Source organism: Erithacus rubecula (genome assembly GCF_903797595.1).
Source record: "Erithacus rubecula genome assembly, chromosome: 10".
NCBI classification, from domain to species: domain Eukaryota; kingdom Metazoa; phylum Chordata; class Aves; order Passeriformes; family Muscicapidae; genus Erithacus; species Erithacus rubecula.
Genome location: NC_136662.1, coordinates 20,946,548 through 20,963,377, shown reverse-complemented (window position 1 = coordinate 20,963,377; position 16,830 = coordinate 20,946,548). Strand labels below are relative to the sequence as shown.

Genomic DNA, 16,830 nt, shown 5'->3' with positions numbered 1-16,830 from the left:
GAGCAGTTTGACTTTGAGCTAGCTCACCAAACAGAAATCTATGTATGTTGCACAGACTATACTGAGGCTTGTGACACTAAATAATTGTCTGACACATCCATAATCTTGGTGAGAGTTTCAGGCAGAATTGATGCAGGACTATTGTTTTAAAATAGTGATGATTCTTTGACAAGCAGCCTGGAAAGCATAATGGATTTTAGAACAACCATTGTCTGTTGCATTGTCTAATACATTGATATTATTTATTATTATTTTCCGAGGCTTTTTTTAAATGTATATTGAGGGGAAATAAAGTAGTGTCAATGAAATTAGTATTACTTTAGCCATTTTAGGTTGGAATTTTCTTTTCCCATGCAATAGGTAAAAAACACTTTAAAAAGAAATAAATACTAGAGAAACAAAGATCTTTCATACATTTGGATTGCACCAAAATGCTTGCTGTAAGAATGATAGAATTTAAGATGTAATTGAAAAATAAAATGAAAGATACTTTCCATACAATAGATAGGAAATAATGTTCATGACTTTGGAGTATACAAAGCAATAAAAGGTTTTCACGGGTGATTAAATGCTGAAACGAAGCTAAGATGTTTGATCACTGTGCAAGTAATTTATTTCAACACTATGAAACATGATTCCTATTATAAGACAAGATAAAAGAAGATACAACAATATTTTTCTTCTCTTGTGAAGGTCGGGTAGAACAATTAATAATGGGGGGACCAGATGGCTCAAGGGACAGGCAGTGGGCTTAGGATTGTTCTTTTAAATGTGGAACATATCAATAGCAAATAACCTTTGGTATCTTCTGTTTTCCTACCATATGCAAAGTAAGGCAGTTTTATCAGTCCCTTTTTCTTGGAAAGTGTTTGCAGCCTCGAAAGTCACTCTCATGGTTGGCACACTTGATCCTCTTTCAGCAAAAAGACGAAAGAATACATTGACAGTGTCAAGCCAGAGTGAAGGAAATGAATTTATGAACTCAGATTTGTGGAATTAGGTGTGCACAGTTGCCCACATATATTTGCAGACTAACAGACCATGTGTAAACACAGATGTATTCCAGGCTTCGGTTCATCTCACTTAAAATTTTTTGGCTCATATCCTGTTTTCTTTTGGGGATTTAACTGTTTGAAAGGAGTCTTTTGTACAATTGGAGTTGTGAAATACAATAACAACATGATACCACCACCTTAGACCATGTGGGCTGATTGACAGAAAGATAAATAGCTTTATAAGAAAATATATTTGAGGGGAGGGTTGTAAATCAAAGAATAGAAAAGTTAAAATTCCAAAGCCTCTTGTCATTGTAGGTGCTGACAGTTGTTTAAGAAATATTTTAATACTGTCTATTTTATACAATTTCTACTACTAAAGAAGTCTCTTGCTGAACTTTCCAAGTCATAAGAATCTCTCCCATGTCAGTAATCAGGACTGTGTGTGGAATCTTAATGGGCAGTTTTGTACACACTCATGTTATTACTGTACTGTTAATTATTCTGCTATATTCGCATACATAAATATCTCTAGTCAGTAAAAATGTTCATTTACAAGAAAATGTATCAGAAGGCCTAACAGATTTCTTCCACCTAATGCTTTAATGGGACAAAGAAACACTTTTGCTTGGTTTTGTGTGGTTTATCATATCTTAGTTTGCTTGCACTTTCATTGCAGGCACCCTCAGGTTATAAATATTGTGTTTCTGTTACTTTTCAGTTGAAGAGCAAATTTTGCATGTCAAAACCAACTATTTTATTTTAAAAAAGAGAATTTTCTATAAAGCAACAAACCTTGACACTGACAAGAAAGAAGCATTTAACAAAAAAAAAAAAAAAAGATTGCCCAGTCCAGAAGACTTTAATTGTGCAGATTATAATGTCTTGTTATAATAGGAAAGACAAGTTTTGCTTCACCCAGAGTTCTGTGTTTGGAATAGCTTCTACCTTGTTCATCTCCCTTATCCTGGCAATTATCAGGGCCCAAGCTGTAGTAAATAATTCCATGTTTCTTGTCTATTCCAAACCTTGGGGTTGCTTAAAACTGCTGCTGCTGCAGCATTGGCTGTTCTAGATGAGTCATGGAGTAAAAAACTTTGAGGTGGAATAAACTCAGCTTCTGTGCATGAGATCTCAAGATCTACTCTCTTCTATACAATCCCAAATACAAGAAAGTTCATGGTTCAGCCTTAACCTTGGCAGGACAAAGTGATTTATTTTATGCCTTTTCAGGCCTACCTGGTTCTTTTAGTTGTGTTTGTATATTGCTTAATTTTCTGTCACCTCTGACTTTGGCAAATGATCTGTACATTGTGCAGCAGTGACAGTCCTCTTGTCAGATGACTGATGTATTTCTCCTTATTGTATTCCAATGATTTAATTCTTTTTTTCCACGTTAAATTGCTTTGAGTGAAGGATGGCTGAGTGAAATGTTGGAGTAGTGAATGTAGGTTTACCTCTGGTATGCAGCAATATTGCTAAATTCTACTGCCATTTTCTAAGTGTGCAGCTCTGGCATTCAGTACAAAGTAATACCTCTGTAATTCTTATGAAATACAGAACAAACTTAGCCATATGAAAATATTCAAAATGCCTGCAACAACTTTACTGAAAGGTTAAACCCCATCTTTAATGCAGTTCTCACTTTTCCTGAAGGCTGAGATAAAAGTAGAAAGGGCAGTTTTCTTGATTCAGTTCACATGGCAACATGTTTATAAACTCTTGCTTCTGAGCAGAAACAATTATATTTGAAAAAAAAAATGCATTTTATTGTTGTGTACCCTTTGGCAAAAAAGAAAAAAAATCTGTTGCTTAATAACCAGTACCATAATTTTCTTAGGCAAATGTAGGAAGAATGCAGAGTGTATAACAATAGATGGAAGTGAGTAATCACACATCTGATATAATAATACCTCAAAGGCAATCTGGACCATGGGATCCATGTTTTCTTACTGCAAATTTTGCATGAAGGGGTTACTTGGTTGTCTCCCTGAAGTATCTTCAGTGCAGCAAATGATGGGAGGGAAATTGCCATGTAGGCAGCTGGTCCTTGGCTGGGAAGGTGGATTTGCATCCCCTGCACAGAGGTGTGGCATTTGCACAGGAACCTTGCAGAGAGCAGGGGCTCCCTCTTGGCCACTTGCATGAAATAACTCAAGTCCAAACTTTCCCGTGATCCTGAAGCATCAGAGCAGAGACTGTAGGAGCAGGAAATCCTCAGTGGTAAAATACTGGTGGGAAGGGGACAATCTGAAGGCTGTAGGTAGCATTTGGTGGTTTGATGGTGTTGGATTTGCAGTTGCCAGGTTCTGATTTCACCTGGGAATCTCGGCAGTGCAGGGATCAGCACACACAGCCCGTAGCTTTTGGGGAAGCAGAGAGTCCTGGAATGTTCTTTTGCAATAATTCTCATGTAGCCAGTTTGAGGTCTAATGCCACATTCAGGTTCCTGTGGTAGATGAGTATTTCAGCTAATTTTAGTGCTCAAGGACATCTCTGCTTTCAGTTCCTCCTTCCAGCCTCTAAACAAAGATGACATTCATACTTGGGGAATTCTGACATTCAGATTTATTACAAAATTCTAATTGGAAATGACTGTTTCTCAAGGAAAAGTAAAATCCACAAAAGAAATAAGTAAAGAGGATAACAGTGCAGCACTGTGATGGTTTAATTAATGTGAGGCTAACCTTAGGATGTCGCAGATGTCATTTTCTATTGGCTGCATTGGGCTGAGCTGGGTTTTAGCCCAGAGCAATGTGCGGGCAGTGGGTGGCAAAGCACTCGGAGTGTTCTGCCTGAGGATCCTGCTGCGCCTCTCCAGTGCCTCTTCTTCTTTCCCCAACACCCTGTGGCTCAATAGATATTTTATTTTCTTCCTTTTCTACTCTTGCTGTTTCCCAGTAGTTGCCCATGGCTAATCCAGAGGCTGACATTGGCATGGAAACAAGTTTGAGTACCTGATAGAAGTAGGTGTGTGTAATTAGAATATATCTGGGTTAGCTGGTACTAATTTTTTGGTGGATTTTTTTTTTTTGTCTTACAGAGTCCTTTGCATATGTCTTGAACCTAATAGTAATTCTTAGCACTTTTACAGCATTTGCAATTTTCACAACACTGTACAAACATTGTTTAATTTATCCTACCTGTCTCCTGCAATGCACATATTGAAGTGGCAGCTCACATGAAAGCTTGGATCCTCTGGGCCTTCCTCTATGCTGTGCCCTCAGAGAGATATATTTACCACTATCCCCAAAAAATCTATTTATTCCTGTCCTTAAAAAAATTGTTCAGAAAGAAAACAGAGATGGTGCACAAATATTTTCATGTTCCCACCTTTCTCCTGCTGTTTAACATGCTTTACAATATGCTTTTCCTCCTGTCTCTATTTCTGATATATTTTTTTCCCACATGAAACCAAAACCTAATCTCTGATACTGCAAGTTGATATTGCACCTCTTCAAACTTCAACTCTAAACTCTGAATAAATGCAAAAACCTGATCAGTATTTCTTGTGGTGCAGTGCTGCCTCTAAGACATGGGGAGGATGACAAGGCATTCTTTTCTTTTTTTTTCTGGGGGAAGGCAAGCTGCCACAAGAATCTCTGTGGATCAATAAAGCACAATTTATGTAAATCGCAGCAGCTGTCTCCCTTAAATTAAACAAATGGAGCTGGTCCAGCACGCAGTACTTCAGTGGCCCTTTCCATTTTGGGCTTGCTGAAAGTTTCCCTGAGCAACTGAGAACTCTACTCTTGCTTCACCTTGGGACTCTGGCAAGTTAAGAAGTGCAATTGCCTGTTTTTTTCTCATTATCTGCAGCTTAGGTCGGAGAGTACCTTCTGCACTATCATTTGGATTAATTAATTCACATTTTCCTGTGCTGTTTTGCTATTCTATCCATAAAACCAGGTCTCCAAACTACTGTAAAGATAATACAATATACATGTAATTTCACTTCCATTACTCTTAGGGTCCCTACTAGGCACTGACATCACATTTGCAGCTCTTATTCATATGTTCAGTTTGAAATCTCATATTTGATTTTAAGATAATCATATTTTCATGAAAGTGCACACAACTTCAGTTCCATCTTAGCTCAGTAAAATTATTTATCATACTGTTATTGGAGTAGAAATTATTGGAACAGCACTGGAAACTTGCCAACTAACAAACACTGAGGCTTTGAGGTATTCAGTCATTTTACATAATATGCTGAGGTAAATTTATGTAGACTGTACTTGCAAATTGTAGTAGTTTTCCAATTATTTTTTCCTCAACTGGAGATGTTTGAGGAAAAGATTTGAATGTTTTTATGAAATGCTAAAGAAGGAATTTAATGTAGAAAGAGAATAAATTTAAAGGCTCACTTTACTGTTCCTTACATAAATGAGTGGAATACAAAGGAGAATGTCTGTGATATGGCTGGAGAAAATTATTTTTCTGAGCATTTCCAGGCTCCAAGTGACTGTTTTGGCTTTTCTAGATCGCAATCCTCCCCTCTCTTTTTTTTTTTCCTTCCCCTCTGCTGATACCTTTTTGTGTCAGATTGCTTCTGAGGATGCTCTTTTTAGAAAAAGCAAACACTGCTTGCAGTATCTTACACACGAGGTCATTCTTGGAGTCTCTTTGAATAGTTAATTTTTTGGGTTTCAGACACTAAAGGGTCTTGGAATATGTTAGACTGACCTTACAATCTTCTTGAGCTGGCAATCCTCAACTTGCAAATCTCTGCAGTCTCCTGGTAACAGCTTTTCTCAGCTCAGACTCACAGAACCCAGGATCTGAGATAAACCTTTCCACAAGCCCATGCTTTCCTGCCCTGTGTGGGCAAGATCCCATGATTACAAATGCATTGGGAAGCAGGAACAGGTTTGCTTGTCCTGCCTGAGGCAGATCATTTCTAGTAAGCAGTGGGGATGTTTTTTATTTGTAGATACCAATAAATGCATGGACAAGGAGGGATGGATAGCTCATGTCTAAGACTAAGTGTGACCTTCAAAGTCAGCTTTAACTGACACTGTAAGCATGGATTAAAATAATAGGGAATATGTTACAAAACATGTGAAACTTAATATGTCTTGAAAACAACATTCATAAATGCAAGAATATAGGAAAAAAGGAAGATGGGTTACACAAGTCAGAACTAGGGCCCTACTATGGCAGAAAACATCATAAAGGCCCTTTTAGTTTAAATTCCATCCTAAAATAAACTTGGATTTTTCCTATAATTGCTTAGAGTGATTAGATTTTTTTTTTTTTTGCTTTCAGAACAGAATCATGAATAATGAAATAGAAATATGTGGAAATATTATTAAAATTAACAGTAAAATTGCATTTCTGTTTAATATAAATGTATGTAGCCAACAAAAGGAAAAACATTGATAATTCTTATACAATCTTAAGTAGTTATTAAGGTGCTGAACCTTTTAATAAAGAACTAGATTATTTTTAGAGCAAACGCAAAGTAACAAAACCCCTTTAACAAATTATCCTTAGGAGATTGTTAGAGTTTTAATCGGTTTCTTGTACTTAAACTCATTTTCCCAGCATGATGTACACTATCTGTGGGAGCTTTTCATAAGAAATTCACACTATGATTAAGGCACCAGCTATTTCAAGTGAAAACATTGTGAAATGTTACTATTGTTTGGGCAGTTGGAACTGAAATGATTGAGTGAAGGATGATAGTTATGCTGCAGGCTAATTACATGGCTAATGTCTTTGCTTTACATATGAATAGATGCTTCTAGAGATGAGCAATAACTGAGACTCCATTATCAGTCCAATACAATGCACTTAAATTAGCCACCATTTATGGATACTATTAAAATAAGAGCTGGCTAGTGCTTAGTGATGTTGCACTTGACATGTTTTTTGTTATCAGTCTGTAGATGCTGGATATGGTATACAGGGGAGTTTTGACATAGTCAGAGAAGATGTTTTTACAACATTTTGCTGTTAACTATGTATTGATTAAAATCACAGGATTTTTCAATGAGGTAAGAGATCACAAAAGGCCATCAGAACAAAGGAAAAATGGCATTAGAGGTAATTGTTGCCTTTGCAAATGCAGTATAAATTGTCATTGGTGAGACATTTGAAGTTCAGTGGAGCTAATGGGTGCTCTGTCTCAACTTTTGATACAGAATATTTCAAACTGACCGAATTTTCAGCTTTAAAGTCAAAATGAAAGACATCATCCCATGTCTGAAAGTGCTTGCCGTGGGTTTTCATGGGTACTTAAGGAGTTATTGTACTCAGTGAAAGGCTTAACACAGATTTTGTGTTAAGCAAGATATTGTCTCTTTGGCATTGCCTCCGAGTTCAGTGTGTGTGGGAAAAACCACAGGAATGTCATGCAGGCAGCACATGGATTAAAAAGAATTAGGTTTTGCTGACAATATGCCTCTTCTAAGTGGCAGCTTAACTGTTTAAAAGCAAAGATTAAAAAGGTGGGATTAATTATTAATTCCTACTAATCACAGAGTTCTTATTAGGCTGCTGTCCCCTTCTCTGCATTTGGGTGCTCCTCATATGGGACACTTCCCATCTTTTGACAGTAATGCAGGAGCTGGTGATATCCAGAGCTGATTGATGTCTGGTGGCAGCAGGTTTTGTCACCTACTTACACAGCACCTATTCTCCAATAATGCACAATTTATAGACCAAACTATCAATCTTCAATATGAATATAATTTATGCAGTGCTGTATAGCTGTGTAAGCTGGAAAGAACATGAAGTGTGCAGTCAAATTTAAAAATGCTTTTTAAAGCAAATGCTCAGTAAAATATTATCTAATTGAATGTAATCAATTCATAGCAATTCTGAAATTCAGCAGACTTCAACTCCTTGCCTTAAAAGTTAAAAAAAAACAAAAATGGAAGCATCTCAGATGTGTTTGAAGAGTGAGGCCTGAGTGTGTTCCTTGCTGCCCCGACACTGAGCAGATAAAAGTGAACATAATAAAAAACAATCAAAATAATTGCTCTGTGAAATGGCACAAGCAAAGAAAAGGTACATTGGTGGCATACACAAATCATAGAAAAGTATTGTGAACCTTTCCTTGAGAAAGGAGCTGCTGTACATGTAGTTTATGCATTATTGTTTAGCCAAAATCTTCATTCAAGACTGCTGGAACAGAATGATGATTAAATTATATTTTTAATGTATATTTGATTATTTGTAACATTATTTTTTTTGCTTTTTACAGCAATGCTTAGGAATGCTAAATGCTCGCTGTTGCAATCACTTCTAGGAGCTGATATTAATATCAACTGATTTCATTTTGCTTTTTTCCCATCAGTTGTTTTGTTTTAATCAGTTTTGTGTCATAGATAAATATGGCTTGTGAATGCAAGCTTGCTTACTGTCTAGGATACCTAGACCACAGCAACTCCTCTTGAATGCAAAATTGCAAGTACAGGATGAATCCTTTGCATCATGCCTGAGTCTCTGGTACCAGGTAAATGTGAATAACCTGTGGTATAAATGTCACTGTAGGAGAAAACACAGAAATATTCCATAACCACCTGCATTTTGTAGGCACACAACTGCATGCATAAGTCTCCATTGAGTTACTTTCTGTTTTGCTTAGACATCTATTCAAAGTGGAAGCTTACTATTTTTATTTGGCTTCTCAATAAGGGTGGAGCAAATTTGAACCCCAATGATTGCATTCCTCAGAAAGATTATCCATATTTTTTCCCAACAGTTCAGATAGAAGACAAATATTCCAGTGTACTTCAAACTCCTGCCTTAAGTACAGATAAGAATTTTCTCCATTTTCATGTAGCATAGTTTAAACCAAATATTAAGATCTTATTTCAGTTTGCAGATAAGTCTCGCCTCACCTGAGACAATACTGAAAGATATTCCTTCTTTAATGCATGTCCAACTTGTTTTTATTTCATTTCTTTCCTTTTCACAAGTGGCAATACAGCTTTGTACAGATCATCTCTAAAACCTGTACAGATTTTTCTTTTCTCACAAAATTAGAATATATAAGAGTAAATGATGTATACAAATCACCTCTGGATGCAGAGGTGCCTCATGCTAGTTATATATGATTATTGCTTCTCTTTGTTTATCTCAAATCTGCTAAGATCACAGACTTCTGTTAAATCCTCATCAAAAATGTTTGTGGCCACTGTTTTGTTATGTGCTTCACAAACTTTGTTACCTGCATTCAGTTTCTTCTCTTAGTTTTCATAGTAAAATTAATAACTGGGTGGCCTCCAGGATCCCATTTTGGAAAGGTTTAGTGTTTTTACTTCATCATGGATACAGCAGTGAACATGACACTGAAACACGTAATAAAGTTTCAAATAATTTCAAAGCTGGTAGCATTGTGCACATAGTCAGGATAATTGAGCAGTAATATATCTGTCTGGCTATCTAATGCACATATAAACCACATATATAGGTTTTATTTTCCTGTGCCCATTACATTTACAATTGCATTCCTTTGTATCCTTTCCTACACTTAAGGAAATTGTCCCCACCAACATGTTATGCAGCTGTGTGTAAATTCCTGGCATGGGCAAGCATTTTAGATTATCTGAAATACTTTTGAAAAGTAATGAATTCAATATGAGGCTTAAATTTGTCTGAATTGATTTTCTGACAGCATTACCAACGATGTGCATTATATAAGTTTTTAGTTATCATTTTGTTATTGTCGTTTCGATGTGACCCATATTTGGAGAGCATTATTGTTGGGTTCTCTGGTAAGCAATTGTTGGTGCTCATTTTCCTTTAGTTCTCCTCTCTTTTATAGGAGATACTTTAAATTCAAGAACACATTAAGTTTTTTACAGACAAAAAAGTTTCATGTGCTGTATTATAGTCTTCAGATATTCCCTTCTAATCTATGAAGAACAAACATGGATAATTGTGTCTACCCTCATTCTGTGTGTGTAGGTAAAAATTCTTCATATTCATGGAAGTAGTCATGGTGTTTCAACTCAGAGATGACTGTACTTACTCAGCTTACCTCTGCCTGTTTGGTAATCAGATAATTTGCTGATTTTGTTTTGTTTTGTTTGCTCCAATATCTGAATTCTACTTAGCCTACCAGCTTTGAGGATCACTTCTATTTTTTACCTTTTTCTTTTTTTTAAATATATTGCTACTGGACAACATGATTCCCTTAGCCAGTAGCAGAATATCCATCCCAACATAGCAACTCAAGGGATGTTCCCTGGGTGGTTTCCTGTGAGAAGAGGTTCAGTCTTTGCTGTGTGACAGAGCAATGGAGAAAGCTCCTGGCCATTGCTGGTTAAAGCATCCATTTAATGACAGACACCAGCATAGCTGTGCTTTGCATGAACAAGCAAGGAAGTGTCACATCAGCTCCTTAATGCAAAGGGGTGATTTGTCTGGGGAACTGGTGTGTTTTCCCACAGAATAACAATATCTGTGATTCATCTCTTCTGCTTTAGAAATGCATTGGCAAGTCCTATTGGCAAACACTTCTCACAAAGTCTGGGGTGGACAGTCAAGAATTTGATCTTTGTGCCTGCACTGGATCAATGGAATTGGCTATTCAAATGCCATAAGGCCTTCCTTGCATTTCTTACATTTGTAATGCTCCAGAGCAAGACAAACTATGTAGGCTTTTATAGGAATACTTTTCAGCAGAATTAAGATCTGTCAAGACATGGCTCTTGCCAGGGTTAGCTGCAATTTTTCACTGCCAGTGTTTTTACTCACTGCTCTCAGCCCTCTAAGCTGAACAAATCCAAGACCTCAATGTTTCTTTGTATTTTAAGCTCTGCAACACCTTAATCATTGTGGTGGCCTCCTGCTGGACCACTGGCAGATTTTCAGTGTCTGTCAAGATCCAGGGAGGACTAAAAGTAGACATCTTATTGCTGGTGGGTCTGAACAAGTGCTGAGCAGAATGGGGGGTTTATTTCTCATTTAATTACACGTTTTTAAGAATTTAGTTTATTGCCTAAAACTATTGTTGTTGTTGCCTAAGTTAACTGATGTGTTCCGATATGAACACTTGTGAGTGGATCTTGAAGGTGCTTAGGTATGTCATAAGAAATATTATTGCCATCTCACAGATGGGGAACTGAGCCATTCCATGGCAAAGTGATTTTTGAAAGGTCATCTCACACACTGAGTCTGGGAAACATTCAGGTATTGGCTTTTCTTTAACTGTCACACAGAAAAGGTGCTAAGTCACATGAGAAATCACCCAGTCTTCTGATTCTTTATAAAAATATATTTTAAAACTATCTGACAGACAAACATGGTAGAATAGCCTGAGATCACAGGTTGATCCTTTTGCTTCTGGTGCAGGTTACTACATGAGTTCCTATCGTACCAGATTGACTTTATCTTGTTCCTATGCTATAAACCAAGTAATTAAGAAAACATACTATCCAAATATGATCCTTCTCAAAACACCTTATTTTAGCATCTAAGAAATCAAATGTGACAATTTAGCAGTTGCTGCCAGCCTTGCCTGTGTCATAAGGCGTCTACAGTGCAAAAACTGCATTGATACAAGATTAATTCCTACTTTTATAAAATACAAAGATAGCAAAAACCAAAAACAAAAATAAAAAATCATGAAGAGAAAGAAAGAAAGAAGTCTCCCCACACAGTACTTCCTGTGATTGACTGTAAAACTTTAGTTGGAATTATCAGTGTCAGTTTGGTGAATTACTCCACTTAAAATAGAAACAGGTCACATGGATTATAATAAGATTCTAAATGCTTTGGAGACAAGTACTGAATGGAGCTTCACCCGACAGAAATACACTTGTCTACCAAGAAATAATTAGTTTCAGATTGACCAGAACTCCTGGACTGCAGCACTGTGCAAATGAGTGTGCAACATGCCAAACACTTTGGGTACAATTCTACAGCACATTTAATCTTTGTAGCCTGGTTCTGTGGGTTGTGGCCACATTCTATTGCTCCCTGAACTGATGAAATATAAACACCAAGCCCAGTGTTAGATCTACCTGGCCCTTTTCTCTCCACTGTACAATCCCCTGAGCAGCATCATTAAATCATGTGATTTAATTGGTGATTTGGGTGCCTGGCTGTAGTTCACAAGACTTTTTCAGAAGTCTTTCTCTAGGTCTTCCTTCTATATTTTTGTCTCCCCTCCAAGCTCTGATGGGCAAGAGGCATAAAATGTCCACTCAGCTCTGTTTTTAATCTGAGCCACATTCTCTGATACACACATAATTTAGTCATCATCATCAAGAGGAGCTCTTCTTCTCAAAAAAGAAGTTGCCATTATAGTGGAAAAACTATTGTAAATGTGATGAGATACCACAACCATCATGCACAGAAGGACAAATTACTACTTACTTAAGCAAGTTGAACAGAATTTAGATTAAGGAGAGGAGAATAACAACAGGAAATTACTACTGAGAGTGATCATATGAGGAAAAATACTTGGTGAAAATTATTTTCATTAAATATAAATGTGTTAGACTCAGCAAGATGTATATACCACTTTCCAAATAAAGTCAGCTTGCTATGATTGAACCAAATAAATATACATTAGTATGCCTTTCTGATTAATCTAATTTAAATGCAAACTAAATAGCCATAAAAGTGGATATTTTTTAGAAATCTCCACTCTAAAAGAAAGTTTGATCTGACCAGACTACAGACTTAGAAAAAATGTTTTCAAAATATGATAATATTTTTTACATTTCAAGTTTATTGAAACTTCTTCCTGGAGGAAAAAAATTTTGGCCATTTTTTGTAACTTCACTCCAAACCAATCAGTTTGGTTTCAGCACATGAAAGTCAGGGGAAAGACTGAAGGAAGGATTTGAGTTATCCCTTATTCAGCTGAGTTAGGGTCCTACTAAAGTCTCATTTGACATGGAGAATCCATCTTCTAAGCAGATTAGGGATTGTGAGCAGTAGGGTTTTTTTTGTTTTTTTTTTTGTTGTTTTTTTTTAAACCAGATGTACTGATAAAATTATTGTAGGATGGAATAAGCAAAATATTAAGCATGGAAGTGTTTTGGAGGGGTCAAAAACTTGCCAGTGTCCCACCCAGGCACCCTACTTGGCTGAATAAGAGATGCCAGCTCTCTTCAGAATCTCTCTTACAGCACCAGCAGAGCAGTCCTAGGGATGTGCTCTTCGTGCCTTCTCCCCTGGCTGGAATCACAGAATTGTTTCAAATCATGAAGTGGGTTAATTGAGTCGTGTGAAAATGCAGAATTCCTGTGGTAAACCCTGACTCGCCCCTGCTGTCTCAGTACAAAGATTGAAGCAGCCACCTCTTATTCAAATGTAACAATATTCTGTTTTAACAGCATTACCTCAAGTCTCCACATGCTCTTTAGACTTATTTAAAAATATTCTCAGTCCAAGGACCACGTGTATGCCCAGTGCCAGCTATTATTAGGGATCTAAAATAATAACAGTCATATCAATAAATAATGGCTTTCTTTAGTCACAGTCATAAGATATGAGTATGGTAGTTCTGCTTACTAGATCCTGGGAAGTGAACTCCCTCTCTATTTAAGGGCAGTCCCAACCCTATGATTTATTATATTTTGGCTGCCAGAGGCAGCCCTGAGGGCAGCATCACCTCCCCAGACAGATAATATTTACCTGTAATCTCAGGCTTTAGCCCAGGACTGGGGTGTTGGTACAGCGACAAGTGCAGTTGCTTCTTCTTCTGAAGTGATGCCAAATAGATGAAAGAAGGACCATGGAGACAGGTTTTCTGTGGGCAGGTTGCAAAATGACAGAATTATTGACAGAATGTGCCAAAGGTATTATTTCCTTAAAAAAAAAAAAAAAAAAAAAAAAAAAAAAAAAAAAAAGCAAAAATCAGCCCAGTGTTATCTTCAAAAAGAAGTACAGAGATTAAAGGAGAAAGAATCAGTGTTTCCATTTTGCCATTACAGAGATATATGCAACAATTTGTTTTGCCAGGAAGCATGTATTATATTTTGTTTTTTGTCTACGTGTTAGAAGCAGAGGAAAGTTGTGTGGCTCTTTCATACTCAAAAGAGGAATAGAATAATGGATTCACAGTCATATTTCTGCACTCTGAAAACTTACTAAAAGTCTCTACTTTATGAATATTTTTAGACTGGGTGAAAATGTAATATAATTATGGAATTGTCTCTTTGCAGCTATTTATAATATCCTGTCTTTCAGCCTGAAGAATCCATGTGTTTGAAGAGATTTAGGTCTTCAGGGATGTCAACTGTGACTGGAGCTTAAAGAGATATCTATCTGTGTTTAATTGCTCTACTCCTAGACTTGCATATATGAGTACTGTGGGACAGGACACTGAGTTATTTCTTTCCATAAGTAAGAAGTGCAAGACATTTTGATATTTTTGGTTTTGTTTTCCCCAAGAATAAGCAAAAGATGATAATTTCCACAAAAGAGCACAGAAGAGAGGCAGGTGGAAGAATGTAACACTAAATGTGCTTGGTAGCAGTATTTATCATTAGTTCCTACTGAGTGTGCTTAGCACTTTAATATCAATTATACTGCTTTTTTTGTAGGGTTGATAAATTTTGTATTAAGAAATAACCTTTTATCCAGCATTTCGTAGTACTTTACGAAGTTGGGAAAGATACTTTCTTTCCACAGATGTTGTATTTAGAACAGGGGGTTCTGTTCACTCAAAGCTGCACAGATAATGGATAGTAAATTAGAAAGAGTGTTACTTGATTGCTGCTCATCTACTCTTTTTATAAGAGAGATCCTTTTAAAAAAATATTTTTGTGTACAGAAACATGCAATAACCTACTTTTAATGCATGCTACAACTTCAAAGCTTGCAGAAGCTGATGAGAGCACTTAAAAAGCATTTATATCTTGCTTTTTTTGGGTGGCTTTGCTAAATCTTTCCAGGAAAGTCATGTCTTTTTGTGCTCAGAGAGGGCTTTAGGGCATAATGTCACAAAAGTTTTTCCCTATTAAACTATTTCTGCCCACTGTTATAGCAAGCAATGAAATAAACTACACAGTTCATTCCTAGTTTTCATCTATATGTTCAGTGGTGTTTAAAAACAAAGAGGTTCCATTTATGGTACACTGTAAGGCATGAAAGGCTTTCCTCAGAGGGAAGACAGTTCTGTAATGAACAGCATAACTCCCAAGGCTTAAAATATTCCTGTGTTTAATGTCTGATCTGACGTGCGCGTATAAAATTAATAATTGCTTGAATTTTGAACAATGAAAATACAGGGGAAATTACAACATAACAAAGGCAAACTATGTAAGTGAAAGTATCAGCTGGAAGAATAATAGCTTTATTTGACAGTGTTTTGACATCATTGATGTACTGTTGTCACTGGAGACTTTCCTTTCTGTGTTTGTGATATACTATTTCAATCCATATTATCCCAATAGAATCACAAACATTGAAAAGATCTGATGTGTGATAGTCTCTTACTAATATGTGAGTTGACATGTTGATTGTTCTTTCATATCTGGGACTTTTGAGGATTCTGTTTAAATACAATTCGCCAATACTAATAAAAGATGCACAGTTGACAAAGGAGATACAGGTGTTTTGAAAGTGATTAGCATGTAAAAAAGCAAAGTGGCTCCTCTGCTCCATTTTGTGGAAAGTAAAAGTAAAAAGAAACCTGGTGTATGATTAAGAGTATCTACAGTGGTTTCTGTGTTAAGCTAATGACAAGTTATTTTCCTCATTGAATAGACCAATAATGCAGACTGGATGCAAGAGACCTCCTGAAATCTAAAACTTTAAGGTTTCTATTTTTGGGAAAGGTACATAATGGTTATAATTATTCCTGATTTTTATACAGCTCTATCAGTGGGTGTTTTTTCCCCAATGGGCAGAAACTCATCAGAGCAAGCAGGTCTGGGGGAAAAGGGAAACACGAAAGCAAAATAAAAATAAAATAAACCTTAGGAAAATGTAAAAAATCAACAATTGCTGCAACTCTCAGCCAAATGGACTGACATGTCCAGGAAATGTCCGTGCAAGGTTCAGCCTGGCAGTGTTTGGTGGTCTGCAGCTCAGGGGTGCTCACAAGTGAGCAAGGAACCCTCTTCTACTGTTTTGCTGTGCCACTTCCAGTTTGCTCTCCCTTGTTGCTTATGTGAAGGACAATTTTCCCACCACAGCAGGCAAGGCAGACTGTAACAGCTGTATCAGGCTTGTTAAGATTTCTCTAATCACACAAAATTTGTGTGTTTAGAGCTGGGTACAGTGTTGTGGAGGAAGCCCCTTGGAGAAACATGGGATGAACAGAACTTCCAAGACCAGGTCTGCTTCCACTCAGGTGCCACTTCTGAGAGCAGTGAGAAGAAGGAGATGTTGGTGGAAGAATTTGGTGTAGAACAGCCACCTGAAGGCAGCCTATTATTCTTTTGCTAATCTGTCTTGCTGTCACCTGTAATCTCACCTCAGGAACACAAAAGTGCTGTGTTGTGGTAAGTCAGGAAGGAAAGATGAAGTGTTCTTTCTTTCCCACAAAGCGTGGTGAGTAAGGACTCTTCAGGTTTTTTTATACAACATTGGTTGAATGTGAGAAAACATGGGTTTGAGTTTGAGAAGAACACACTCAGAGGAATTTCCATATGCAGTGATAAGATTTTCAGGATTTTCTTTCTTGCAACTACCGTATATTTCTAGGTCATAAAGAAATAGTCTTCTCAAAGCTGCTGTGTCTTGGGCTTCACTTTAGATACTTTTGTTCATCCCTGCTAAAAGCTGTTTATTTGTCTTCCCAGTATGGATTAGAGGTATCAGTCTATCTATCTGGAGCTGAACAAAATGATTTGGTTTGCTCTCTACATATTGTCTCTGGAAAATGGGCTCCATTTCTTCATTTAGTTCACTAGTTACT

At 36.9% G+C, this 16,830-nt stretch overlaps 1 protein-coding gene across 1 annotated transcript in view; it reads left to right on the top strand.

The window, feature by feature from the left end:
- LOC306806119 (BEN domain-containing protein 5) overlaps positions 1-16,830 on the top strand; it is a 549,457-nt gene that overhangs the window by 121,188 nt on the left and 411,439 nt on the right. The gene's annotated exons all lie outside the window — the stretch shown is intronic.